This window comes from Lampetra fluviatilis, chromosome 16, assembly GCF_964198595.1.
Source record: "Lampetra fluviatilis chromosome 16, kcLamFluv1.1, whole genome shotgun sequence".
In the NCBI taxonomy this organism is placed as follows: domain Eukaryota; kingdom Metazoa; phylum Chordata; class Hyperoartia; order Petromyzontiformes; family Petromyzontidae; genus Lampetra; species Lampetra fluviatilis.
Window position 1 is genome coordinate 9,750,933 of NC_136290.1, and position 26,652 is coordinate 9,777,584.

General features: G+C 44.1%; 2 protein-coding genes across 4 annotated transcripts in view; one reads left to right on the top strand and one right to left on the bottom strand.

The window, feature by feature from the left end:
- Positions 1-4,544, bottom strand: part of LOC144936514 (alpha-1,3-mannosyl-glycoprotein 4-beta-N-acetylglucosaminyltransferase C-like) — a 191,260-nt gene extending 186,716 nt beyond the window's left edge. Inside the window, exon 1 of the mRNA XM_078863666.1 lies at positions 4,141-4,544. The gene's annotated coding sequence lies outside the window, so the exon portion shown is untranslated. The remainder of the gene's footprint in view (positions 1-4,140) is intronic.
- A 1,528-nt stretch (positions 4,545-6,072) lies between these two features.
- LOC144936516 (alpha-1,3-mannosyl-glycoprotein 4-beta-N-acetylglucosaminyltransferase C-like) overlaps positions 6,073-26,652 on the top strand; it is a 43,859-nt gene continuing 23,279 nt past the window's right edge. The window contains exons 1-2 of one of the 3 annotated variants that reach the window (XM_078863672.1): positions 6,073-6,383; positions 9,740-9,851. The gene's annotated coding sequence lies outside the window, so the exon portion shown is untranslated. The remainder of the gene's footprint in view (positions 6,384-9,739; positions 9,852-26,652) is intronic. The other 2 variants (XM_078863671.1, XM_078863675.1) reach the window with 2 other exon arrangements.

A 26,652-nucleotide genomic window follows, 5' to 3' on the forward strand; every position in this document is an offset into this window, starting at 1 on the left:
TCTCAAACCTTTATAACATCATGCCTCAGCAGCTCTCCCGCTACATTTTTTCCTGCCTCAGTAGCTCTCCCGCTATATTTTTTCACCTGATGACGATTGCTTGTGTTGCGATTGAAACGTTGTGATATTTTAGTATTTATCTATCTACGTGGATTTACCGAAAGACCCAAAGAATATGAATAGTACAGTACACGTGTATCTGCAAAGACGGCTTGAATGCGGTAGACATTTCAATAAATGTGATTGGACGGTGTCTGACCTCCTTTAAGAGTGGGCCCACCGCATTATTTGTGAAAAGCTTTCAGTGCCACTGTATGACAAGGGCCCCTCCTGGAAACTGAGGGCGGTCTATTGTGCTCGAAAATGTTTGCGTGTGCGCGCACACACACACACAGAGAATGTGTGTGCACTCGAGCGTGCACACTTAAGCTTTCAATGGCGAGGGTGGAGCACAATTCCTTTCTCTAAACAAAGTTTTAAAAGGTGTAGTGATTTATTTAGCCCTGGGGCCCATAATAAACTTGCCCCTGTTCCATAGCAAGTGGTTCACAAACCCCACCGTTTGGCATGCAATGCACTTGAACCAATTTCCGCGACTGAGCAAGGACTGCTGAACAAAAGTGAACTCGGCCTTGAATTAAAAGGGAAAGGTTCGGGACTGAATTGCTCACTCACACCGCTGCTGGGAGTGAAATGGCCTCCACGAGACAGGCACTCTACAGGTTATTTTGGCCTACTTTTCCATGATAGAGAGACGTATTGGGATGAAATGAGATGAAATAATCACGCTTTATCCCACCACACTGGGAGGGCTGGGGACATTTAAGAAACTTGCCCCATCGTGTAAACTGCCACATCGGGAGATGGAATCGAAATGGCGACCTCTGAACTGGAAGTTCAGCGTGCTCACCATTCCACCGCAGCAGCATTACATTCTCAAATAAGCAAATATTAAACATGCATACTAAACTCTACTAATTATTTCAGCGGAACAGATCTGGCCATTAGGCTTAATAGTCGCACATCTTAACGTGAAGGCTGCATCTCTCTTCGGTGGAAACTCAGTCGGGAACGAAAAGAAGCCTCATTGGAAGAAAAAAAACATTTAATTTAACTGCATTACAGAGCCAAGTCTGTTGGGTCCATATTGCCTCAAAGGAATAAGTGCTATTCATAGTAATGGACTGATAAATTGTTAAAATGCCAATTAGTTCACAATCACAATAATAGCAACAACTGCTGTCAACTGGAAAAAAGATAAGACATTCTAAACGTATTGCTACAGAAGGATACTGCATCTAAACTGGCCCCAAAGAGTGACCCACGCAGAAGTAAGATAAAGGTTGCGCATAGAAGCAGACCACCTGATGATGCAGGCAGTGATGAGAAGGGGACTGGTACTCTTTGGACACGTATGCAGGATAAACAACAACAGGACATTTACATTTCGATTTAAAGCTTTCGTGACTGCAGGGATTCATATTCTTGGTTCTTTCGGTAAAGTCACGTGGAATGGAAATAATAAAATCATAAAAATAAAACATAATACAATAATTCTCACGACGTTTCGGCCACAACGCAAGCAGCCGTCCTCAGGTGAAGACAGAGTCTGAATGACTGTCTTCTCGACAGACCTGTTCTTCACAGAGATTGAATGACTGTCTTCTCGACAGACCTGTTCTTCACCTGAGGACGGCTGCTTGCGTTGTGGCCGAAACATCGTGAGAATGATTTAATTATGTTTTATTTCTATTATTTTATTATTTCCATTCTACGTGACTTTACCGAAAGAACCAAGACGATGAACAACAGGAAAATTAAAAGTGTGTTGTTCGGGAAAATATAAGGAACGGGAAAGAGAGAAGACAACCTGATGATGCAGGCAGTGATGAGAAGGGGACTGCCACTATTTAGACACATATGCAGGATGGACAACAACAGGAAAATAAAAAGTGTTGTTGTTCGGAAAAATATAAGGAACTGGAAAGAGAGGAAGACGTAACAGAGAATGGCTTGACGACAACATAATAAGAGATTGGTGCCTGGATAGATGTGGCCGCTACTTGAGCATATCGGCCCAAGACAGAGAGGAAAGTGGAAACAAATGATGAAATGTGCAGTGGACACCTACGGGCCATCTGCCCATGGCTCGTGATGATGGTGCTGATGACGATTAAACTATAAAACATTGAGCCTTTTCAAATGTAATAAGTCTAGGCGTTAAATTACAAACTAGTTATAATGGAAAGTAGATGAGTTGCACTGCACCAAGGCGTCAATATAGTTTTGTATTAAACGGAGAAGAAGTAAATAAAACACAGTTAAGTGGAATGAATTGTGTTAATATATTTTACCCTGCAGTAGCCATTACGTGAATTGCATTCATCCATTTAAATTATTTTCCAAGTTCATTTTTTTAAAAGCGTAACACGCTCCGTATTCCCAAACTTTGCCCGTGCTTGCTCCTACAAATGCATCGCATTGCCGTGACTAAAACATTGGTGCTTAGCAATTGAGAAGCAATTGCAGCCCAATGGGATTTTCATTACCCCCAGGAATCTGTAAACGTAGAATAAGCAAGACCTGCGCGCAGGGCATTGCTTTGGCGATGACAACCGTGGTTTCGCTGGTTCCGTGATCGGTTCTACATTCTACGCGCACATTTGCAGAGTGCGAACATGCTCAGGTTTCCGAACGGCGCCGCTAAACGTGGCCATGAACGTTCCCAGTGATGCAACTAATTGAGCACAAGTGCTGTGAAGCACCCTTTATAAGGCCCTTGGCGACTTTACCACAAGCACTTCAAATGAATGCGCTTCAGCTCCGTTTTTGCTGTTAAAATTTAAAGGCTGTTAAAAATGTAATATCATTGGCCTTGGTCAATCCACTGCTGCATGAATGCTTCCCCAGACAGTCCTCGGGTTGCGGAAGGGGACCGACTTACGGAAAATCCGACCTCACGGAAATGCTCCCATAAATCATGTTGCAAAAAAATTCAATACGCGGAAAATGTTTGCGTTAGTTACGTAACCACAAGTAGTGCAGCGCGGTGAGGTTGCGGATTATTACCGTTGAGCGAGGTGTAAGGAGAGCAGGCGGGCAGCTTTATGCCTCACCCGAGCTTCAATAGGATTAAGGTAAATTAAATTTATCTTTGATTTTGGGGGGAAATTGTTTAGTTCCCGACATACGGACAATTCGGCTTAAGGATCGTTCTCGGGAACCTAACCATTCCGTAACCCGGGGACTGTCTGTATATTTTGTACTCTACACGTTGTACTATATATATATCTCGTCGTTACGCAATTAAAAAAAAAACCTTCTTTATGGATAATATTGGTCGTAAGAGCCTACCTGTTAAGCCATCTATCTATGTACTGCATATGAAACACACGGTTCGATTGTACTGAATTAAAACCAGGGCCTCGCCGTTACAACCAACGGTGGCTAATTGATGCTGTCATTGAGGGCCTCCAGTGCGGCCAATTCAACTGAGCTAATTCCCAGTGTAATGGATGTTTTCGGCCTGTAGACAAGCCATAAATTACTGTCAGGTTTGTCTGGGAGATTGATTTTTAAATGGGTGCTAATGCAGCGAGCACTTTGCCAGCGATGAGGGCTGGAGGGGGGAAATAGGCAGCGTTTTGATAGCTCAGAAAATGTCTCATGATACCACACAACCAATCAACAGCGGCGTTATTAGGGGGGTCGTGCTTTTGTTGTTAAACATGCGATCACACTGAAACATTCCCGACAACTGGGCTTTTGAGGTTTCCGATTTGAAAGCGAAAAAAAAATCGTATGCATTTTTTTTGTGAATTACTTTCAAGATGTTTTCTTTCATATAAATTCTCCTCTTCATCTCAGTCATGCATTCACGAGAAAACAATTGAAATTCAAGAATTTGTGGCATGCGCAAAGATAATTATTAATTAAATCGACGTTTGTTTTTGTTCATTTTTAACATGTCCTTGATACCACTATTTGCGGAGTTAAAATGGAAACTGCACGGACGGGCGAACGTGAAGTCCTCTTATGAAGCAAACATCACACTGCCTCGTAATTCACAAATATACTCTACTTATTCACGAAATAAAACATCGCAGATAACCGTAGATTACAGACACCGTGGATACTCACAGTTCTAAAGGATCCTACAGCTCCCCACAGATGATAGGGAGTTGCAGATGAAAGTAGTTCTCATGTAAACAACCACAATCGTGAAACCAAAACATTTCCCAACAAGCTGTTTGTCCCCAAAAAAAGCCTTACTCCTTAAAACGAGGCACATTTAACATTCAAGGACGACTTGAAGAGCACGGTTATAATTGTGACTAATTCTCAGAAAATGTTGGCAACAACAGCCGCGCACAGTGACCTATTCTCGCGGAACAATGTCACGGTATCTTTTTTTTACATCCACGTAAATTAGCCGACAGCACGCTTGAGCAGACAGCGTCCTTAATTGATAATGTTCCAACGGCACGCGATCAAGAAGGGCTCTGGTTAGATTCAAATTGGCAGTACCCTGTGCCCAAAGGCAAGCCGCACAAACCCACTAGGGAAAGAAGCCCAGCCTTTCGCCGACGATAAATATAAATAGATTTATTTTTGCGTAAAATAAATAAATAACCCGGCTGAACATCGGCGCAGCGGGAGTGTGCACGCAGCTGAGATGCAACGGGGTGGCCATGATAGTGCTCACGTACGATTTGTTGTTGTAACCAACAGTGAGCCAACGGGATCGCGATGGCACGAGGCATCGCGCGTACGGCGTCACGAGCGGCCAAGATGCGGCCGTGACAGAGGCAGCCATAAAAGGCCCTCTGATCAACCGCGCTGAATATAAGTCAAACAAAAATATATATATCCGTTTAGATTCGCGTCCGACCGCCCACGGTGATAAATAAAATAAAATAATAAAGCATGCATATAAATAACCTTGTTCTAAGAATGGTGTACAGCTGCTTTCCACTTAAAAGTCACTTTGTGTTCCACATGCCACGAGCAGAATTATTGACTTTGTTGTTTTTCATCAATACGTCTTCATACAAGCTAGTAATTTAAACGTAATATGGTTTGCAGAAAGCTCTGGGGATTCGGCAGTGATAAAGAAAGAAAATGTTCGTGCCAAGTTACTGGAGGCCATCGAATGAGTGCAACATTGACGGAGGTAAATCATTAATCAGAAAGGATCATCTCCTGCTCAACAACAAAGAAGCATTGGTGGCCTAAACCACTTCCCTGTTTGATGTTCACCCCTTCCATCAATGCGGCCCCGTTCCCTGGTGTGTGGGTCAGGTGGGGAGGGAGGAAGCGGTCGGGTGCTGATGGGAGGAAGGGATGGAGCGGTGGGGAAGCTGGTGCTGGGGAGGGAGCGGTGGGACGCAGGGAGCGGTGGTGGTGCTGATAGAAGGGAGGGAGCGGTGGTGGTGCTAATGATAGGGAGGGAGCGTGGTGTTGGTGGTGCTGATGGAAGCGAGGGAGCGGTGGAGCGATGGGCGGGAGGGATCACGGGTGGTGCTGATGGACGGGATGGAGCGGTGGTGGTGCTAATGATAGGGAGGGAGCGGTGGTGGTGCGGATGGAAGCGAGGGAGGGATCAGGGGTGGTGCTGATGGACGGGAGGGAGCGGTGGGAGGAGGAGAGCGGTGGTGGTGCTGATGGAAGGGAGGGAGCGGTGGTGGTGCTAATGATAGGGAGGGAGCGGTGGTGGTGGTGGTTTTGATGGAAGCGATGGAGCGGTGGGAGGGATCAGGGGTGGTGCTGATGGAAGGGAGGGAGCGGTGGGAGGATGGGAGCGGTGGGGGAGTTGATGGAAGGGAGGGAGCGGTGGGAGGATGGGAGCGGTGAGGGAGTTGATGGAAGGGAGGGAGCGCTGCTGGTGCTGATGAAAGGGAGGAGAAGCGGTGGGGGGAGCTGGTGCTGGGGAAGGAGGGGAGCGATGGATCCGGGGAGGAGGAGAGGCGGGGTGGCTCCGCGCCCGACCCAATGGAAGGACGCGGCGGCCGTGAGCGACGTGCGCGCGTTTGGGGGGTGGATGTGGATGTGGTAGGGGGGGGTAGCTGCGAGTGCCGTCCGCGAGACCGCTGCCATGCGCTCCGGCGGGGAGAGGCGGTAAACACGGCAGAGTCTCACAGCCCTCTCTGCTGCCCCGTGCAGCAGCAGCAGCAGCCGGAGCAGAGCCCGCGGGCGCTCCGCTCTGCGTGGCGCGGGCGAAGGGGCAGGGGGGGGACGGTCCAGCGAACGAGCGAGCGAGCGAGGCGATCCCGACCGCCAGAGGCGAGCAGCACGGAGGGGGCATTATTGTGTGAGCTACCCTGCGCTTCATTTCCCAGCCACCTTGAAAAGGAAATGAGATGATGCTCCTTGCTGTGCTGTAGGTGAGTGATTTAACTCAACTCAGCTGGACGTCACATGCAATAACCAGTTGCAGAAATGATGCTGTACTTGTGAAATGCTGAAAGGATCGCCCGCTGATAAGCGTCGTTGAGTGCTCTCGGAATGCTTAACAGACAGAAATAAAAGGGGCATTTTTTTTTCCTCTTCGCGAAATATTACTTGAATGTATGCAATCGGAGCAGTGAACGAATGTGATGCAATGCTGACAGTCATTTCTATAATTACACACGACGTAAAGATATCGGTAAGGTACACACCGTGGCAGTAATATGAACAATTGCTCATAAATGGCAATTTAAAACGAAACGTACGAGATGGATTTGCTTTTCTGAAGCTCTCCAGTTCAGATTTATGAGTGTGAGATTAAAGCACGTGACGAACATCGATATTTATGGAATTATACAGCATCAGAACACTTTCTGAATAGCGAGTACACCAAGCTATTTTGAATAAGTTAGTCTGAGCGAATGGGGGGGGGGGATCCCCCACAAAATTCAATTAAAAGTAACTTAGCAAAAAAAATCCTCCGCAACTTTCTTTGCATATTTGCATGTTCTTTAACTTATTTTTTGTATCTCAAAACATTGCTTCTGCTTTTCGGTGAAGTAACGGATAATGTCCTGAGCCCACTTCATTGCCGGTTCAGATTTTATATACGACGACAACAATTTGAGTTGAAAACGCGAGCAGTGGCGGGGGGGGGGCAATTGTTCGGATTACATTAGAGCCATGGGAATTTGACCAGGCAGTGACACAAACTGAAAAAAACCCTGCCTTGCTCACCACTAACCACGGGGCGAGCAGAATTTCAATGAGCTCTGGGAACGGTTGAATGACACACGCACACACACACACTCGCGCGCACACACTCGCACGCTCTTTGCCGGGTAAGGAGTGGGATGGACAGGGGGGCGAAGTGTGATGAAAACACAAAATAAAACGGCTTCTCAAAGGTCTGCCCCATTGCGCCACGGCGATGAAATTGAGTTTCCGGATTGCAATGCCCTTTGCTGCCTGTCTCTACGGATCGGCCTGCCTTTGTGACCACTATTCTTTTGACACTCTGCTGCCCTGTGTCACGACCGCGGTTTAGCTCTCCGATCTGGTGTTTTGGGTTCTGGCCCCAGCGTGATGTTTTCGACACGATGTCCGACGTTTCGCTCCGCGTGCTGGGGAGCTTCTTGTAAAAAAATGTCAAGTTCCTGAAGGAGCTCCGGCTGACGTGGAGCGGCACGTCGGACATCGTGCCGAAAGCACACGCAGTGCGACCGGAAAAAAAGATGAAGAGCTAAACCGTGGCAGGGTTGTATTGACAAAAAAACGAAAGTCTTCGTGCTGATATAAGTGGTGGAAATGTCACATTCATATGGCAGAGGACAGTCTCTCCCGAGCACAATCACCCGATTAAACACGGCTCACTAATGAAATATCGTATTAATTTTTAAATGCCACTTAAATGTCACGTGTCCTATTTGATTGACTAAAATACCTAATGTTATCCACTTAAATGTTTTACTCATTGGAGGAAGTGGCGGCTATGAACCCGGTGACCTGAGTTCAATTCCCGGCCACGGCTGACAATGTCATGTTCAGGCCTTCTACCAGGCGTGTATAGCTGACCAATCAATTAATTGATGCTGTCATTGCCATCTGAATAAAAAAAACATCGTCATTTTGCTTCTTTTGAGCATTGCTCCAAATAAACCTTTTGCAGTACTTTTACACAGTACTAATACAAGTGCATCACTTTCATGTTTGATATTTGAAACCAGACATGGAATACACAAGTGGAATGTATCGTACAGTACGTTATACAATTGAGTTATATAATTGGGATCAGCGGTGACGCAGTGGGTAGCGCGCTGCGCCCTGGAATTGGATACCTGAGTTCAATTCCCTGCCACAGCCTGTAATTGGAGCCCTGAGTTCAATTTCCTGCCAGGGCTAACATCAGCGGCGAGCAAAATTTTAACCGGCCCCTAAGCCTCCTCTCATTCACCAATCTGCACTGACCAGCATGGTGAAGTATGGTCAATCAACCGCCATGACCAAAACGACCTTCGTCCAAATCTTGACTATAGTGGAATGACAGAGAGTGCTTAATTAATTATCAATCTAGGTCAACCTAATTACGTTTTATTATTTATACGAGGGGAAGAACTATTCAACCTCCGGGCAATTTGATGACATGTCACAATTCAAGGTCTCGATGTGACTTGACAATAAAATATTTTATTTAACACGAATTCAGTGTTTGGTAGCATCTATGTTGGCTGCAGGGGTGAAGCCATTACATACACTGTATATATATACAAATCCAAATATAGCGATCCTTGAAGATACTCGTGCCAGTAAACTTAAGAATCGATTAATCATTCCACCCATAATCTGCGCTCAACTGGCAAAACAGAACATGCTGCAGAATTTTCGCTTGCGTAAAGTTAATTGTAATTCCAGCTAAACCTTTCAACTTCATCATCATGACTTCGTTATGATTTTCTGGGTTCCATCGGCAGAGTTAGTCCTGTTAAACAAATACTGCTGGAAACATTTGTCTGGAAGGCCGATAAGCAGATCAACTAAAGAAGGAATTACATGTCTTTATTAATTAATTATGATTCAGGGGCTTATTGGGAATAGAGAATATTATATACATTTTTGACACAATACAGTTCGTTGAAAACTTCAAATTGGATATCTTAATAGTCATGTAATTAAGGAACCCATGACACAGGTCCAGTGATGGCAGCAGAAGGGCTTGAGTATTGCGATAACAGTTAACATTCAGATATTATGGTTTCAAAATTGTCAAAAACAGTGCACAAACGTAGCACCATCAAGAACAGTAACAGTACTCTTTGGTTCTTTCGGTAAAGTCACGTAGGTAAAGAAAACATAATAAAATAATAAATGTATTTCCTTTACCTACGTGACTTTACCGAAAGAACCAAAGAGTATGGATCCTTGCAGTCACGAAAACTTCAAATCTAGAACAGTAGCAGTGTTCATCTTCTTGGTTCTTTCGGTAAAGTCACGTAGAATGGAAATAAAAAAAATAAAACATAATAAAATAATTCTCACGACGTTTCGGCCACAACGCAAGCAGCCGTCCTCAGGTGAAGAACAAGTCTCTGTCTTCTCGACAGACCTGTTCTTCACCTGAGGACGGCTGCTTGCGTTGTGGCCGAAACGTCGTGAGAATTATTTTATTATGTGTATTTTTTATTATGTTATTATTTCCCTTCTACGTGACTTTACCGAAATAACCAAGAAGATGAATCCCTGCAGTCACGAAAGCTTCAAATCTAGAACAGTAACAGTGTTATTTTCCATTCAGCTTTTGTGCTTTCAAGGTGAAATTGCTCGTACAATCTACCGCTGGCAGAAATTCTTCCATCATAAGGAGAATCCCTCCTCCTCCTCCTAGCTGGTCACCCATCGTGGAAGAGGTGAGAGTACCCCCACTTGTCCGCACCGCACGCGACCCGCCGATCAACAAACTGTACTGCACCCATACTTCATGGGACCTCCTTTGCCAATACCAAAATATACTAATAGGGGTATTCCCCTTTTATTCTGGCAACAAAACTGACACCTTTTGTAAGGAATCATGCTTACATTAACCACAATACTTAGTATTGTTTTTTGTTCGCATTTGACTGCAAGTATTGTGGTTATTGTAAGCATGATTCCTTGCAAAATGTGTCAGTTTTGTTGCCAGAAAAAAGGGGAAAAACACTATTTGCACCCCTACTCTTTGGTTTTTTCGGTAAAGTCCACGTAGGTAAAAAATTAAAATAAATTAAATCACGACGTTTCGGAAGCAACGCAAGCCTCCGTCATTTGATTAAAATAAATTAAATCACGACGTTTTGGAAGCAACACAAGCCTCCATCATCAAATGATAAATAAATTAAATCACGACGTTTCGGAAGCAACACAAGCCTCCGTCATCAAATGTTGCTTCCGAAACGTCGTGATTTAATTTATTTTAATTTTTTACCTACGTGACTTTACCGAAAAAAACCAAAGAGTATGAATCCTTGCAGTCACGAAAACTTCAAATCTAGAATTAATGCACTGCACCCATTTATGCTGCTGGGTGGACAGAGGTTGAGAGTGGTGATTGAGGATTTAAGAAACGTACACAATTTTTCAACTACCGCGCTGAAATATTTGGACCAGCGACCTTTGGATTGCAAGACCAGTGTGCTAACCATTATGCCGTGGCAGCTTCCCATTTATGGTAAGAAACTGAAAAGGCAGTGGTTTAAGAATAAATGATCCTCTGTATTGAGTCACCATATATATTTGTGCCACTTGGGCTGGTAAAACCATGCATTGACTGAAGTGTTTACCAAGCATGACTAATTTCATACAAACAAGCCACATCGTTAAATATTTGGGATTAATCACCATCCCATTTGTTACTCGGAGTTTTTCTTTACACCATCTGCTGATTTGTGTTCATCTTTAGACGCGATAACCTAAAGAAAACGTGGATTTGCAATGATCTTTTTGGTTATTATTTTTATTCGTGAAGCATGGAGCCTTTCTGGTAGTGTCAGTGTTTATTTTATATACATTTTTGAATTCTCAACAGCTATTCTTGTTTTCAAATTTCATCACAAGGTCACCAACAGAGTCAACAGAAATGCTTTTAAACAGGCAACGCTGAATTACATTGAGCCTCATGTTCCTGCCAGCAAATGAAAGGTGACGATCACCTACGTGTTTTCCATGGGAAGAGGCCGTCACGTGTCAATTTCAGGGTGGAATTAGCCACCCGCCACAAGTAGAATATTTCCGAGAAAAGCAAAGAGGGCTTTTTCCATCACGTTCCATTTTAAGTTGTCGAATAGTGTCTGAATGCATTATGATTTTAAATTTGTACAGCCATAAATGAAACGGAGTGACTCACTTGTGAAATTGCTAGCTGATATGTGTTCATGTTGTTGGTGGCATTACGTTCGACGTTTTGCTCCTAAGTGCTGGGAGCTTCTTCCGGAACTTAAATGAGCAGCTCGCATTCTCCCTCAATTTTCTAGCGCCAGATCGATTGACAGGCAGTGATGCAGCTGAGCCATATAAATAAAGATTTGGAGTGTTACCGCTAAGAACAAATACTTGTAGCGCATTGTCAATCGTGGGCCCATTTTAGAACTACAGTGTTGCAGAGTGTTTACTCTAACAGAGTATGAACTCAGAGAGCGTAAATGTCGTTTTCTTGTAATGGAGCATTTAGACAACATCGCTATCGCTCAGTTCGCCAATTCCCAATTGCAGCCTATCTTAGGCCCATTTTGCAACTATTGCAAAACTATTGCATGGTATTTACTGTGACAGCCTTTGAACTCATATTGAATCCGTCACTGTCTTGTAATGGTGCATTTAGACAACATCTTTGTCACTCACTTCGGCAAATCCCAATCGCAGTCACGCTTGTCTTCCCTTGAGATAAGGGCCGATTTCAGTGTCAGCGCAGATTTGTTTGGGCACCTTTAGGCCGCTGCAGAACCGTCGCCATGATGGACCTCCTGCCCTGCGCACGGGCTCCATCAGTGGACGTGACAGGTGAAAATCAATGACAGCGCAGCTTGGACCGGGAGGGCAGATGTCCGAGTACATTCCCACACGCGGCCCGTGAGTGCGCGGGATTCGGCAGATGCGCGTCGCGCCGATGCGCACGATGGAGCTGCTCCGCAGTGACCCACCGACGAGCAAATCGAGCGGCGCGATAAACACGGGCGCGTAAAACAGCAAGACGTGCTCCTCACGCTTGCTCCATTGCAGGCGTGGTATTGCCCGCACGTCACAGGTCAACGACGGCAGCTTCTTTTCGTGGCTAATGCCTGCCACGTCCCCAAATCAAATGGACGCCCGTGGAAATGTGGCCGCGTGAAAGTCATTCTATCGCCACGTTGTTTGCAGCCGTCGAATGCGCAATAGTCACCCATATTCCCTGACCCCCCCCCCATGTTATGCCGTGCATTGCCCGCCGGTGAATCTGCTGGTACGAGTCTAGGGATGTTGACGATGCTGGGGTGGCTGAGAGGTCAGAGTGCTGAGAAGGCAGCACTGATATCCTGGGTTTGAACCCATGCAGCTGCCTATAGTCAAAAGTGAGTTCTCAAATGTAGTGAGCTGATGGTCTCAACCTGGTCACCAAAGACTGCACGAAAACATATAATTGGATACAATTTTGTTACGCACTTAATTTGATTCTAATCCAGTTTGACTGTCGAGCTGTCATATGGCAGAGTGGGTAGGAAACTGCTGCCCTCTAATGGGCTGTTCTACAGCGGCTAAGGCTTGCGATGTTCCGTGAGCGAGCCAACTTGCTTCTGCGTCTAAATGATGTGGCGCTGAAAGCACAATCTGGTTCAACTCAGGATACAATTGGGGGAAAATGCCCTATGGCAATGGCCACAATTTAATTGTTCGTGTGAGGATCCTAAACAAGCTCCAGTCCTTGTCACATGGTCACTGAAAACTTCACATGACCTTTTCAAATGTGCCTGGATCTTGAATTTCTACTGTGAGTTTAGTCTGTGCCTTTTAAAAAGCGATTACTATGGCTCCTACAGTTGCCAATTTTGTCAAGAACAGTTTGCCTCTGGTTGTTACATGGAAGATAATTTCCCTTTTATGACAAATGAAACTGGCATGTTGGTTTTTCTCTGGGCAGAACTTTTACTTTATGGCCGGAACACAAAATAGTTTTCAGTCCTCTTTAATCCATTAAGTGCATCAATTGCCCCGTAAAAACATGATAAATAATTGACACAAATTGAAAGCGAACAAAACTTCTAAAAGCATTAACAACGTATAATTTATAATCAATGTAGATGTATGCCAAGACATGTTATAGATAAAAAAAAACGCAAAAAGCATTGGATTGAAATATGTATGAACACACAGCATTTTCGAGAAAGAGATAACGTTTCTCTCTCTAGTTCATATTCAAGGCTCTTTCATCGTTTTACGCTTTATTACAGATGTGTCCATGAACTCTAATGCTGTTGTTTAGGATAATGCAAACACAATTTTTATCACTTCTGAATTTTCCGAACAAAATGTAATTATGCCTGTTATTTATCCATCAGAGACATGTCCTAAAGCAGTTTTCTTTGAATTATATTGTCTCATAATAAGTGTTAAGGGGTGAAGCGGTTGTGCAACTATTATAGCACACTGCACTATCGACCCATAACATTTAGTTAGTTTCCCAGCCATGCATAGCATTGATTTGAAGCTTTTGTGACTGCAAGAATCCACACTCTTTTGTTCTTTCGGTAAAATCACGTAGGTGTAAAATAAATAAATCACGACGTTTCGGGCACAACACAAGCGTCCGTCATCAGGTGGCGGACGCTTGTGTTGCGCCCGAAACGTCGTGATTTATTTATTTTATACCTACGTGACTTTACCGAAAGAACCAAAGAGTATGCATAGCATTAGTTGCGAGTAATATCTGAATTCATCCTGAGCAATTCCTTTCAACAACCCACACTGACCAGCGTGGTCAAGTATCGTAAAACAGCCACCATGACAGACACAGCTTCAGCAGGCATGAATCTCCCAGTGGATAGACCGCAACTGATGACTATAGATGTTTGAAGACGATCGGGCGTACATTTAAGAATTCCACAGCCGAGATGACAATTCATGGTCTAACATTATTAGTGTGTGACTTCATAACCAGTTGTTGCATAAGTGGACCACAGAGGCAAACGACAAATGAGGAGTGGAAATATAACAGGAAGGTAAATGAAACACGTAGGTTTTCGCAACAAGATTATGATTCATCGTAACATTTTCCAAGAGGCCACAAAATAATCTGGACAAATTTTGGCCAGGTCGCTGACGCAGTTTCAAGCGAATAATCACGATGTAATTGTTAAATTTTGTTGCCATAATTTGTTCTGCAATTTACCGGTGAGCTTAAACAATGTTAAACGCTCTTACTGTACACATGGCAGTGCTATGTCGGGTGGTGGAGGGTTACACAACAAAATAATGACTAGACTGTCACGTGGTCTAGTCCAAACATCTATTATGAATTAGGGATGACAAATGTTACCAGCGAGTGCAGCTTTAACGAGGCGCATTGCTCCTCCCAAGTGTTTTTTGCAACGGTTGTTGTTTACAGCTTTTACGTTCAATTGCACGCGCCGAGTTCAAGCTGGGGGAATTCTCGGCCACTTCGCCTCCACACACAAAAACCGGCTTAACGATAACGCAACTACACACCGCACGCCACTTGGGCATTATTCAAGAAGCCCGTTCACCTCTCACGGCCCCCAGAGGAGCCAATAAGAGTGCTCAGGACTCATTGCGCAACCTCGGAGGTCTCGAGAAAATTAAAGTTGGCAGCGCCTCAGGGTGGGAAAGAAAAAAAATGAGACCTCTTGTCATCAAAAAAAAAGTATCGTTCCATTAACGCTGGAACGGCACGTTCGCCTTCGTTAAGATGAGAATGTTGTGGACAATAGGTATTACGTAAAAGAACTGCGCGTTGAGAGAACCCCTTTTGAAAATAAATCCAACATACTGATGGGTGGAGCGGTGGCACGGTAGTTCACATGCTGCGGCATGAATACAAAAAACCCGAGTTCGATTCTCAGCTGCGGCTAACATTGTTGGCAAAGTGTTCCTGCTCACCGTCCCTTCACCAATCCCTATTGACCGGGATGGTGAATTATCGTAAAAAAAATCCCCACGACTGACATGTTGTGCAGAGGACTTCGTCCATTGGGAGATTGAGAATGGCTGGAATTTTGAGGTGAACAAACTCAATGTATCTGTGGGAGAAAAAAACGATCAACTGAAATGTATACTTATACAGTATATGAGACACTGAGTCAAACTGTCTGGATGTATTTCTGATTAACCTGGTCTTATGCCCACATTTGTTCATAACACACACATTAAATTTCGATTTAAAGCTTTCGTGACTGCAGGGATTCATCTTCTTGGTTCTTTCGGTAAAGTCACGTAGAATGGAAATAATAAAATAATAAATATTAAACATCATAAAATACAATTCTCACCAGTGAGAGTGTGAGAATTTTATCTTATTACGTTGTATTTTTATTATTTTATTATTTCCCTTCTACGTGCCTTTACCGAAAGAACCAAGAAGATGAACACACATTTACTACAACAACATGCAGGCACGAATACATGGGTGGAACTTATCACCTAATATGAAACAATACACTACAGTGCTCCTTTTCTGAAGCTACACACTTACCATAGCCCCACTTTAACAACGGTATGGTGCCGCATATTACAAACCAAAATATTTGTGACAATGCTCCTGGCCAAATAGTTTGTCTCGCTCCGACTACGATTTACCAGCCAGTTATTTGCATAAAAATAATGGCCCGTGCCATCTGCCCCTTGTAAACAACCGTGAACACAAAAGCGCTGCAGCTCTGTTTACAATCAATGTTTGTTTTCTCGTGCCATGTTTATCTGGCAACATGCCCATTGTGCAAACAGTTGGAAGGACGTTTGCCAGCAACATTCTATTACACTTGTGAATCTTTGTTTAATCAGCAAATTGGACATTGCACAGGGCAGTGGCGGGTCATTTCAAGCACGATCTCTCTTAAATGCCACTGGGCTCACTGTGTGATGTTTGCTTGCATTTAGGCCACGTGCGATTTGGTGGCCCGGGAATAAATTATAAATGTGCCCGATCTGCTCGGGGAATGAACAAAAGCCCCCACGTTGGCTGAAGGCATCATCATCGTCGTCGTCATTTAATTCTAACTGATGAACACAAGATGTGCCCATCAAACTTTTACGTTTTTAAAGATAATTATACGGCATCACATTTGGTTTCGATTTAATGCTTTCGTGACTGCAGGGATTCATCTTCTTGGTTCTTTCGGTAAAGTCACGTAGAATGGAAATAATAAAATAATAATAAATAATAATAAGAAAATAAGAAAAATAAAACATAATAAAATATTTTTTTATGTTTTATAATAATAAAAGATTTTATTATGTTTCATTTTTTTTATTTTATTATTTCCATTCTACGTGATTTTACCGAAAGAACCAAGAAGATCACATTTGGTGTTTAACACAGCAAACGTGCAGCTACGACGCAGGCGATCTGTGGTTTGCTTTTGCAGCATTGGCCTTGCTTCAGATCTCAAACGTATTGTGGCCAGAGTGTCTGCCCGATTGCGGAATAAACGTAATTTAGTTTAGCAGATATAATGAATCCAATAAAGTAATATAATGACACTTGAGTGTATTTGTATTCGGGCAGTTTTTTTTGTTGTTGCAAAACTAATGGAGCACTTATAATCATGTATTAAAGATGGCTTTTTACAACTCATTCCGATCTCAATTTTAATTACAGTCTTATAATTAAAAAAATTACAATAACCATAATATACAGCTTGTTGTCAATCCACTCCAGGATGAAGACCACCCCATGTCATTCAGGGGAGATTGATCATACTTTACCTCACTAGCAGTGTGTGTTGGTGAAGCCTTGGTGGAGCTATCTGGGACCTACGATAATATCACACGCCCACTGATATTATCCCCGTCTGGGAATTTAACTGGTGTTTGCAGGTTCATAGTGCAGTCTACCAAAAGAAATCTATCTTTCCTTTGTACGTGTAATTTAACGATGTACAAACGGGTACATATCTCTGAACTATAAAAGAAAAAAAAACAGATTTCGATTTAAAGCTTTCGTGACTGCAGGGATTCATCTTGGTTCTTTCGGTAAAGTCACGTAGAAGGGAAATAATAAAATAATACAGATAAAACATAATAAAATAATTCTCACGACGTTTCGGCCACAACACAAGCAGCCGTCCTCAGGTGAAGAACAGGTCTGTCGGAAAGACAGTGTCTGAATGACGCTGTCTTTCCGACAGATCTGTCTTTCCGACACCTGAGGACGGCTGCTTGCGTTGTGGCCGAAACGTCGTGAGAATTATTGTATTATGTTTTATTTGTATTATTTTATTATTTCCCTTCCACGTGACTTTACCGAAAGAACCAAGAAGAAAAAAAGACAACTTTTAGATTTTCCAATGTGCCCTTTTCGCTTAAGTGGGAGCTCACATTATATTCCCACTTGCTAGGTGCAATGATGCAACGTAGAAATCTCAAGCCTCGAAACCTTTGCAATTAGAAGTTAATTCTGGCACGAGAATCGGTGGGTAGATGACATGATGTTGATTATGATGGACAGTTTAGCTGGGCTCTCAGTGGCACTGACAGCACGAACCCCACAGAGATGTGCTCTCATTTGCATGAACTTGCTTAATTGGTGCATCGCCTAAAACAGACATTAAATGTCTCTATAAATACATTCACCTTTGCTTAACTGAGGGGTTTAGTTTGTAAATGTCACAATACTTGACTTCTTCAAACTTTTAATTGAGTGAGCATTTCCTGGAGTTTTTGCACAAGTTGTTTAAAATTGACAGATTATTTGCAAATGTGCGTCATATAATAATAATAATTTGAACTTGTAACTCACCGTACACTATTCACATGCTCTCGACGAGTCAGAGAGAAGGTCGGAGTGGGAACAGCGGTGGGGAGTGGTGACGCACCGGTTAGCGCATTGCTCTTGGAACCCGGTTTCCTGAGTTCGATTCCCACTCACGGCCAACACCTGTGACGATTATCTGAACCGGGCCTCCCCTTGGTAGACTGAGCCTCAAATGAGGCAGAATCGACATATTTGCGGTGTGCAAACATCACTACTGGGGAGACAAAAGCGATCGGACGTAGTGCTGGCAACCCACCCCCTCGTGTGCCGTCAGCCTTCATAGGTGCTCGCTAACAGCACTTGTCCCAACAGTTTGTTAAGGCTATACGGGGGTCTTTGTCTTTGGGACGGTACCATAATGTGCAGCCTCGGCTAACAACGCTGATGAGTGGTGTCTTAATCCATCCTGGCCCACCCCACCCCACCCACAAGATTGATTAACCGTTTAAACAAATACTCGGTGCAGTGTGTATACATCAGCAATGGGAAGACAAAGGTGGGCAGGCGTGGTTTCGGCCCCACATCATTCCATCGTGAACTGTGTTGGTCCTAATAGGTGCACGCTAACAACACTTGCTCCGACAATCTGTGCGGCTGCACGGGGGAGGGGGTAACCTTGTCTTCGAACATTAAGCAGGTGAATTTGTAAAATTCCGTCGGTCCATCAAGTTGGCTATAAGGAAGAGTCAGATGTTGCTGCAGATGCATCAGCGTAGTGTCGCTAGCATGGTGACGGATGGGACACCACGGTGAGTCTCGGGAGATATATACCGACTTAAAGGTCACACTGTACCCATTAGGGGAGGAGAATTATGATGGAGATGATGATTCGCTGATGTCATTTGGTTTCATGACCTTGGTCTTGATTTTATGACAAATGGGCGCGCTTGGTGAAAAACCTGAATTGGGCATTAGATCATTCTGACAAACAGTACCCCCCCCCCTTTTACTAGCGCTATTCGCATGACACTCGAAACATTTACCGACCGCTGGGTCACCCTATTTATTGGACCATTGAAATCCGCTGCGCCGCTGTCCGCCTGCCCGCAGCGGCGGCGGCGTGAACAATGAATGGGGTTGTGCTCGCGTCGTGAGCGGTGGAAGCGGCCTGGTTGTCTACCGCGCAAGGGGAGAGCTGACTGATTAATCACCCCCCCACCCACCCCCCTCTTGCTTCGAGGGCCACGATGGACAAGTGCATGCTGGATTCCCACGGCACAAGGCGATCGCGAAAGCGCTGTGTTTTTGCAGGCGAGTGTAGTTTGCCAGTTTCAGTGTAGGAGGGGGGTGTCAATGTTGACATTTGGTTTTATCCAATTAACGCATTTGCGGTGTCATTTTTGGCAAATTTGGACCGTGAAGCCGGCACACGTGGCCTAACTTTTTTTTTCCCGTAAAATCGCGGTGGATCTTTGACGTCCCCCTTCTTTGAAGCGGACGGCGCGCGGTATTTATCGCGGATTAAGCCCGCAGCGTTAACTCGGGGAAGCCGCTGGGTTCGGCCCACGAACCTTCTGCAACTAGTGGCCTAAAAAACTAAATCAGCAGACGTGCGACTGCTCAACCGTGTCAGCCTGAATAAATTCTCTCAGCAGTCCGTGCCACTGTGGTACAGATCTCTTCGCTAAAGTTTCGTCCGTACATTTGCGCTTTGTATGCGTTTCAACTTTGCTATCCTCCCCCCCTGCCCCCCCCCGCAGAAATAAAAGAAGCAGCCAGATGAAATTGCTTCTTGGCACCGCCCAGAGGGGCATAATGCGCAAAGCGGGCAAATAAAATGAATCAATTTAACACGTGGCAGGCTTTTGCGACCAATATCATCCATAAGAGGTTTTTGTTGGGTTAGATCGCCCAAACCCTTACTAGTTGGGTGTGTCAGGTGGTCGCGGGTTTAACGACACATTTATATATTTACATGATGTAACCCAACATTTTTTTATTATAACTGAATCAATTACACTGGTCAACACACTTTTTCTGGCATAAGGTATTCCAACGGTTTTAAGGTAATTTTGGGGTGCTGATTCCAAATCTGGCATCAGTTTTTGTCTATCACATCAGATTTTTGAGAAATCAAATATTGCATTTTCAATAAAAACTGCAGAAGAAAAATATTAAATAAATTTGGATATCTACATAAAATTATATTACACACTATCCGAAAAATACAGCACCACATTTTAACACTAAAGCAGTCACTGACTCGCAACAACTTGCAATCATAAGTGACAGACTTAATTTCGGGTAAAATAAATGAAAATGGGGTATGCCGATAGCATAAAAATGATGTGATAGAGCAAATCTGAGATCAGATTTGGAATCGGCACCCTGAAATTAGTCTAAAACAGCTGCAAAAGTCCAGGCCAGAAAAAAAGTTTTTTTTTTGTTGACCAGTGTTATAGTGATCACTAGAAAGTTGCCGTTTAAGTGTCGATATCCAGCGCCTTCCTGGCCACAACGTGCATTTCGCACTATTGCCAGAGGGCTCTATGAGGGAGAGAGAGAGTCTGTGCTGTGTTTAATGCTGAGCAGGCTCACAAATTATAAGACACCAGAACGCAATGTTGGAAGAGCGATTGCAGCACTGCCAGACGATACAATTAGCCTCATTCACTTGCTAGTGTTCGGCGAAAGTATAACCGAGAAGATTCAACAACCATTGAATATTAAATCAGTCTACACTGCGCGTGTTTGCCACTGATAGCCTCTGCTATTTTCCACCAGGCCCAGCAAGAAGACTATCCCGCAATGACTTAGCGTCACTGCAAGTGTGGCCAGAAGGCAACTTGTTAATGCGACAAACGTACTTCACCGACTGAGTGTAAGAGCAACAAGTTGACGTATCGTCGTTCGAGTTTGTTCGCAGCCGGTGCGTTGTATGCTTTGCTCATTGGAGATGTTTATAATGCACTGGGCATTAGGCAGCATCTCTCACCTTGGATTGGCAACCGTGGACACAAGAGTGTTAATTAAAGAAAAGACAAGAAGCTGAGCCTCAGCCATTTGGGACACATGTGCATGGTTTTGACATGACTGCTCACTGCCTGCCCATGAGGGTAATGAGGTTCAAGCCACATTCCCAAACGAGCATGCAACTGCACGGTTTGCATGTAGCTATTCCGATGTGTGTGTATCTGTGTTTTGTGTGTGTGTGCAGCAGTGGTGTGGCGGTTAACGCGCTGCTTTATGAACTCAGCGACTCAAGTTCGATTCCCATTCAGGGCCACCAACACCAATGACGATTATTTAAACCAGCTCTGGGCCTCCCTGAGGTTGACTCAACCTCAAATAAGTACCTGGTGGGATGTGAAAAGATCGCCACTGGGGAGACAAAGGCAGTGAGGCGTAGTGCTGGCCACCCACCTCCTCGTGTGCCATACCCGGCCTTCATAGGTGATCCTCGCTAACAGCACTTGCCCCGACAGCCTGTTAAGTCTGTACGGGGGGGGATCTTTGTCTTTGTGTGTGGAAAATCATTTGCACTGCATAGCATTTGAGGGTGGAGCGAATGGAAATTGCTCTTCGTGACAAATGAGAATCGGGAGAGGCCCCGTTTGAAGTGCGGCATCACGTTTCCGAGGGAGATGCGGTTTATATTCATGGAACACTGTAAATAGCGAGGGCACCATGCTTGCAGCAGCGGCGTGTTTAAGACTTCTTACCAGGACGTGTAGAATTTGGGAAGATGTGAAGCACGAACGATCAGCTTGCAGTGGTTACGTTTGCTATTGTTTTTCACGATACGTGTCGGGCCAGTTTAATGTGAATTAGGATGGAAATGATCCATTGACTGGATACGCTTTCACCTGGCAAACCCGTTGGACACATCTGGTGTTTCTGGAATAGCTCCTTCAGGAATGTCATCGTGGTCATCATTTATTATTTATACCGGCCTCCAATGCAGTGCATCTCGAGGTGTCAGAACAAGGGGGTATTCAAGTCACTCAGAGAGGATGTGATTGCAGACCAAATACAACATTCAAAAACAATTAAGTTTTAACACAAATGTGCACAGCAAATGAAAATAAACTAAATAGAAAAACCGACCTGTGCTTGAGACTTGTCCCAAGTACTCCAATTGAGATATTCTTATGCTACCTGAAACGGACTTTAATTTAGTCATCAAATTACTTATTGTGTGTGCATGAATTCTATTTTTGGCTAAGTTGTACCACAACTTTTGTATGGAAAGACACCAAATGTCTACAAAAACTGTTTCCTGGGGCTGACAAAGGAGGGGGGGCCTTTAAATGTCTTACATTATTAAAGTGTACATACATTTTTTATCCATATCATTATACATATATATGTACTGTGGCACGTTGGGGTCTCTTTTGAGCTTACATCGAAGGTCCTAATGAGGTCTAAATGGACGTCTTGCAGATAACATCAGGGGTGGCGTTTAACATCAATGATCGTTGCATCTTTTTGCCATGAACGCAGTTAATGATCGAGCGGAGTTGTGACAGCTGCAGCAGCTGTATTGGAGCAATGCCATTCACATGGCACACTGTGAAGGCCCATTAGATATCGGCTCTATTGGGGTGTTTGGGACGTTTAAAATGCATTACCGGCCAGATGTTTATTGCATTGCTCGCACGATCGTGAAACGGCGCTAAATTATTCCGCGCGAGTCATACGCCTTTGTTTTTACATCTCCATTTGCTGAGCACAGGCCCGAAGGTCCAACATGTACAAGCAGCCAGCAACAAACAGCATCATTTAAATTGAATTAGATAAGGGTTTACGCATTGATTGATTTGAGCGACGTTGTAGACACTTGGGAAAACAGGGGCGATGGGAGGCAATTCCAAAGTGAGGCAGTGCGAGGGGAAGAAGCAGAAATGCAAGTGTAATAAAAGTCGTAGAAGCGACTTCTGGAATCAGGGTCTTTATTTGTCTTTTATTCACAACTCTCCTCATATAAATTCCACTCCTGTCTTACTCCTTCACGCTGTTAACAGACAGCGTAAGAGGGAGAGACTCGTGCTGCCACGTGGCAGGTATGGACCCCCGCTCCAGCGTGGCCTCACCCTTCGTTCGTTCCAGATCTGACCATGTGTTGCCCGTCTCTACCCCTTTTAATACCCGGGTCACGTGGTACCTTTCCACCAGTCCTGGTTAATCTCCATGGCATCTTCCAGAGTCCATCGTACGATCCCAGGACCAAGCCCCTGACTCGTCCCCCCATTGGCTGTGGCTAAAGCCAGCAGATCCAATCATCTACTCCCAGATGTCACCTTCCCATTACGTCAGGGCCACGCCCCTAGACCTCTCCTCATTGGCTACGGGCCAGGACCGGTAGAGCCAATCATCGTAACGAGGTGTGATCAATCAACCACCCGGATATACCCTCACATTACACAAGCGTGTTGAACTGCACGTGCGGTGGTTGAAAATGGTGTGGGTCGGATGAAAACGTCAGTGGAGGAATCAAAGAGTGAGATTCACGGGAACAGGAACCGCGGTAGTAGCTATAAAATACCAATGAGGAGGCAACTGCCTGGAATGAAACTGCGCGTGTTGAATCCATCAATAAAATGTTTTGTCTGAAAGTAATTCAAGTCATTAAGACGCTGTCTTTCTGACAGCTCTGTTTCTTCACCTGAGGACGGCTGCTTGCGTTATGGCCGAAACGTCGTGAGAATTGAATTGTATTATGTTTTATTTTTATTATTTTATTATTTCCCTTTTACGTGACTTTACGGAAAGAACCAAGAATATGATTCAAGTTGCCATTGAATGTAGAAGGAATTTGTACACAGTATAACTATGCAAAAAGCAAACTGAAAAGTTGGACTCAACATAAACATGTGCCGAACAAAGTCATGTACACGTTTACTAAACTAATTGTGGAGGGATACAACCACAGTGTATTATGCCAAGGGCAATTCTTGAAGCAATTTTGGTGTTAAATAAATAGGCAAAAAAAGGATGGAGTGCTTTTCAGAAAGCAGTGCTCGATAATGAAAATCCGTTTCCAATCACGTCACACTGTGAGCTGCAAACGACAAATGGGTCAGACACGCGAACACTGGAAGATTAAAACGAAACTCGAGTTTAAAAGTGCGAGAGATGCATGTGCTGCAATTACGCTGATAGAAAGATGAGCACATGGATAACATAGCACAAATGTTGTACAAAAGTACTCTTGGACAGAACACATCGCTTAGATGGAAGCCAAATAAGAAGAAGAAGAAACGCCTCCGAGGATGACCCTCACAGGACTGGAGCAATGATATCAGATCTAGTGTAGGAGTGAGATGGATTTTAACCTGAGCAGGAGCATGAGAGAGACCGTGCCTGCATGGGAAGCCCTTCATCCATCGGTGGAGATACAAAGGCTGACGATCGTTATTATGGCGTCTGATGATTTATGAAGATGGATGCTATTTAAAACGTGTTTGTTCACCGAAATGTTGACTTTGTCACGGTTCATTTTACACGTACGTTTGTATAACACATCCATTTTGTGGAATATATTAACACACACACACACAAAAACTTGCCTCGTTTTATAACGGCATGGGAAAAAAATTACCACCCTTTTATTTAGTTTGTAGAGAAATTCTCACATCAATAGGTGTGAAACGAGTGCTGTTTAACAACGGATGCACAGTTTGAATCAGGTGTGGGATGAAGGGAAAAAAAGTACCGAGAAACAAAGAAAAACACACGTACCAAGTCATCACGATACATATAATAATTTTAACGTGTCGTTGTGCTCACAAAAGTGATGCTTTCCCGATGCCACATGAACAACCACTTTTGTTGGGAAAAGTGGGGAAGTGAAAACTATTAAAGTAACTACAATCACAATCAGTATGGTTAAGAACTCGGTTTCTGCAAGTTTCCATGTCACGACTGTCACAAGCCCACGTTTAGGATGCTAATGATTCATTATAAATGCCAAACTCCACAACAGCAAATCTAAGGCAACGTATCCAAGATCCCCAGAGTCGCGAGAGAAGCATCTTAAACTAATCTGCTTTACACCCTTGTTTCATACTGCTAATATTTAAAAATACCGTAAACATCATTGCTACTACGACTACTACCACTACAGAAACCGGTCCCAAATTCATAATAGGACCATGTTTTATTTACTGTTTAAATTGTGAAACGTAGGTCGGGTCGCCGTATTTCCCGTCAATTTCTTATGTCACAATTTCATCGCACGGCAGTCAACTGCGGCGTCTTGAACACGGAACCGCGACTTGGCATAGGATTTTTAATTAAACAGGCCACTGAAACGGCTTGCCACTGCAGTTTTCAACTTTTTCACTGGGTTCAAGCTTCAGGGTATTAGAAATCACAAACGCACATTCAAAACAAGTACTCCAACCGAATGACATAGCGATTGAGGCACATGAAGGAGAGACATTGTCTGCTTATTTATTTTGACGCGACAACAACGAAGTTGCACATATCGTTTGCCTGGTAATGGTTTCCAAAACCTCGGATGTCATATTAAATTAACTAATTACGGTTAATTCTAGATTTGAAGCTTTCGTGACTGCAAGGATTCATATTCTTAGGTTTTTTTCGGTAAAGTCACGTAGGTAAAACATTAAAATTAATAAAAGTAAAATAAAATAAAAATCACGACGTTTCGCAGGCAACACAAGCTTCCATCTTCAGGTGGAACCGCCACAGCCACGACAGCTGTATCAAGGAGTGGTAGCTCTTGTAATCTCTCATTTACTTGATACAGCTGTCGTGGCTGTGACGGTTCCACCTGAAGACGGAAGCTTGTGTTGCCTCCGAAACGTCGTGATTTTTATTTTATTTTATTTTTATTAATTTTAATGTTTTACCTACGTGACTTTACCGAAAAAACCTAAGAATATAATTACGGTTACTTACTCATTTGCTTACTCGCTGCTCTATACTGCATGGAATTCAGAAATGTTGATGACGACTGATCATGTTATCGATTATTACAGCCCTTTGGCCATTCCACTGCACCGCTGGAAGTCGTCTTCCATTGCTGGTCAGTATGGGTTGTAAAAAGGTCAGAAATGATTCAGGCATCACTCTAAACTGATGGTCGACATGGGAATCAAACTCAGATCACCGTGTTCGCAGCCCACTTTGTCAGCCACTGTTAAGCCACTCTTGTTAAGCAGTGCGTGGCGGTACGATGCTAAAGAGACGCCTGAGATTTGTCACTCAACTTGAGTTGGCCAGAACTGCAGGAGTAAAGTGTGATCTTCCACACATTTTAGCTGCCAACTTGCGTGGCATCCTGTGGGAGCGGTGTGATCACAAAATGTGGCCCACAATCCCGAGTCGTAATGCAATGTCGGAGCGGTCTGAAGCGGCGGTGTCGATGCCGTGTGCCAACAAGGCACATTGTGTTTCACAATGACGCTGGCCACGCGCGCGGGGGCGAGGCATTTCATCATCGTCCGTCGAAGAGGACAGGACAGAACAACTTGAAACGTGACATACGGGGAGAGAAAAAAAACACACGTCTCTGGAAGTGAGCGTACACCCGGACAGTGTGAATTATCAATGCAGCTGGTGACTTAAAACGATTTACGAGGCAACCCAATACGCACTGACATTTGTCAGGGTCATAAATAAATATTACCTACTAGCAGGTTGTACAGCGTGGGCAAGAGCAGATACGAGAGAGAGTAGGTGGGAGGAAAAAGCCTCCACCTCCCACCAACTCCCAAAGAGACAAAGATCCCCCGTATAGCCTTAAC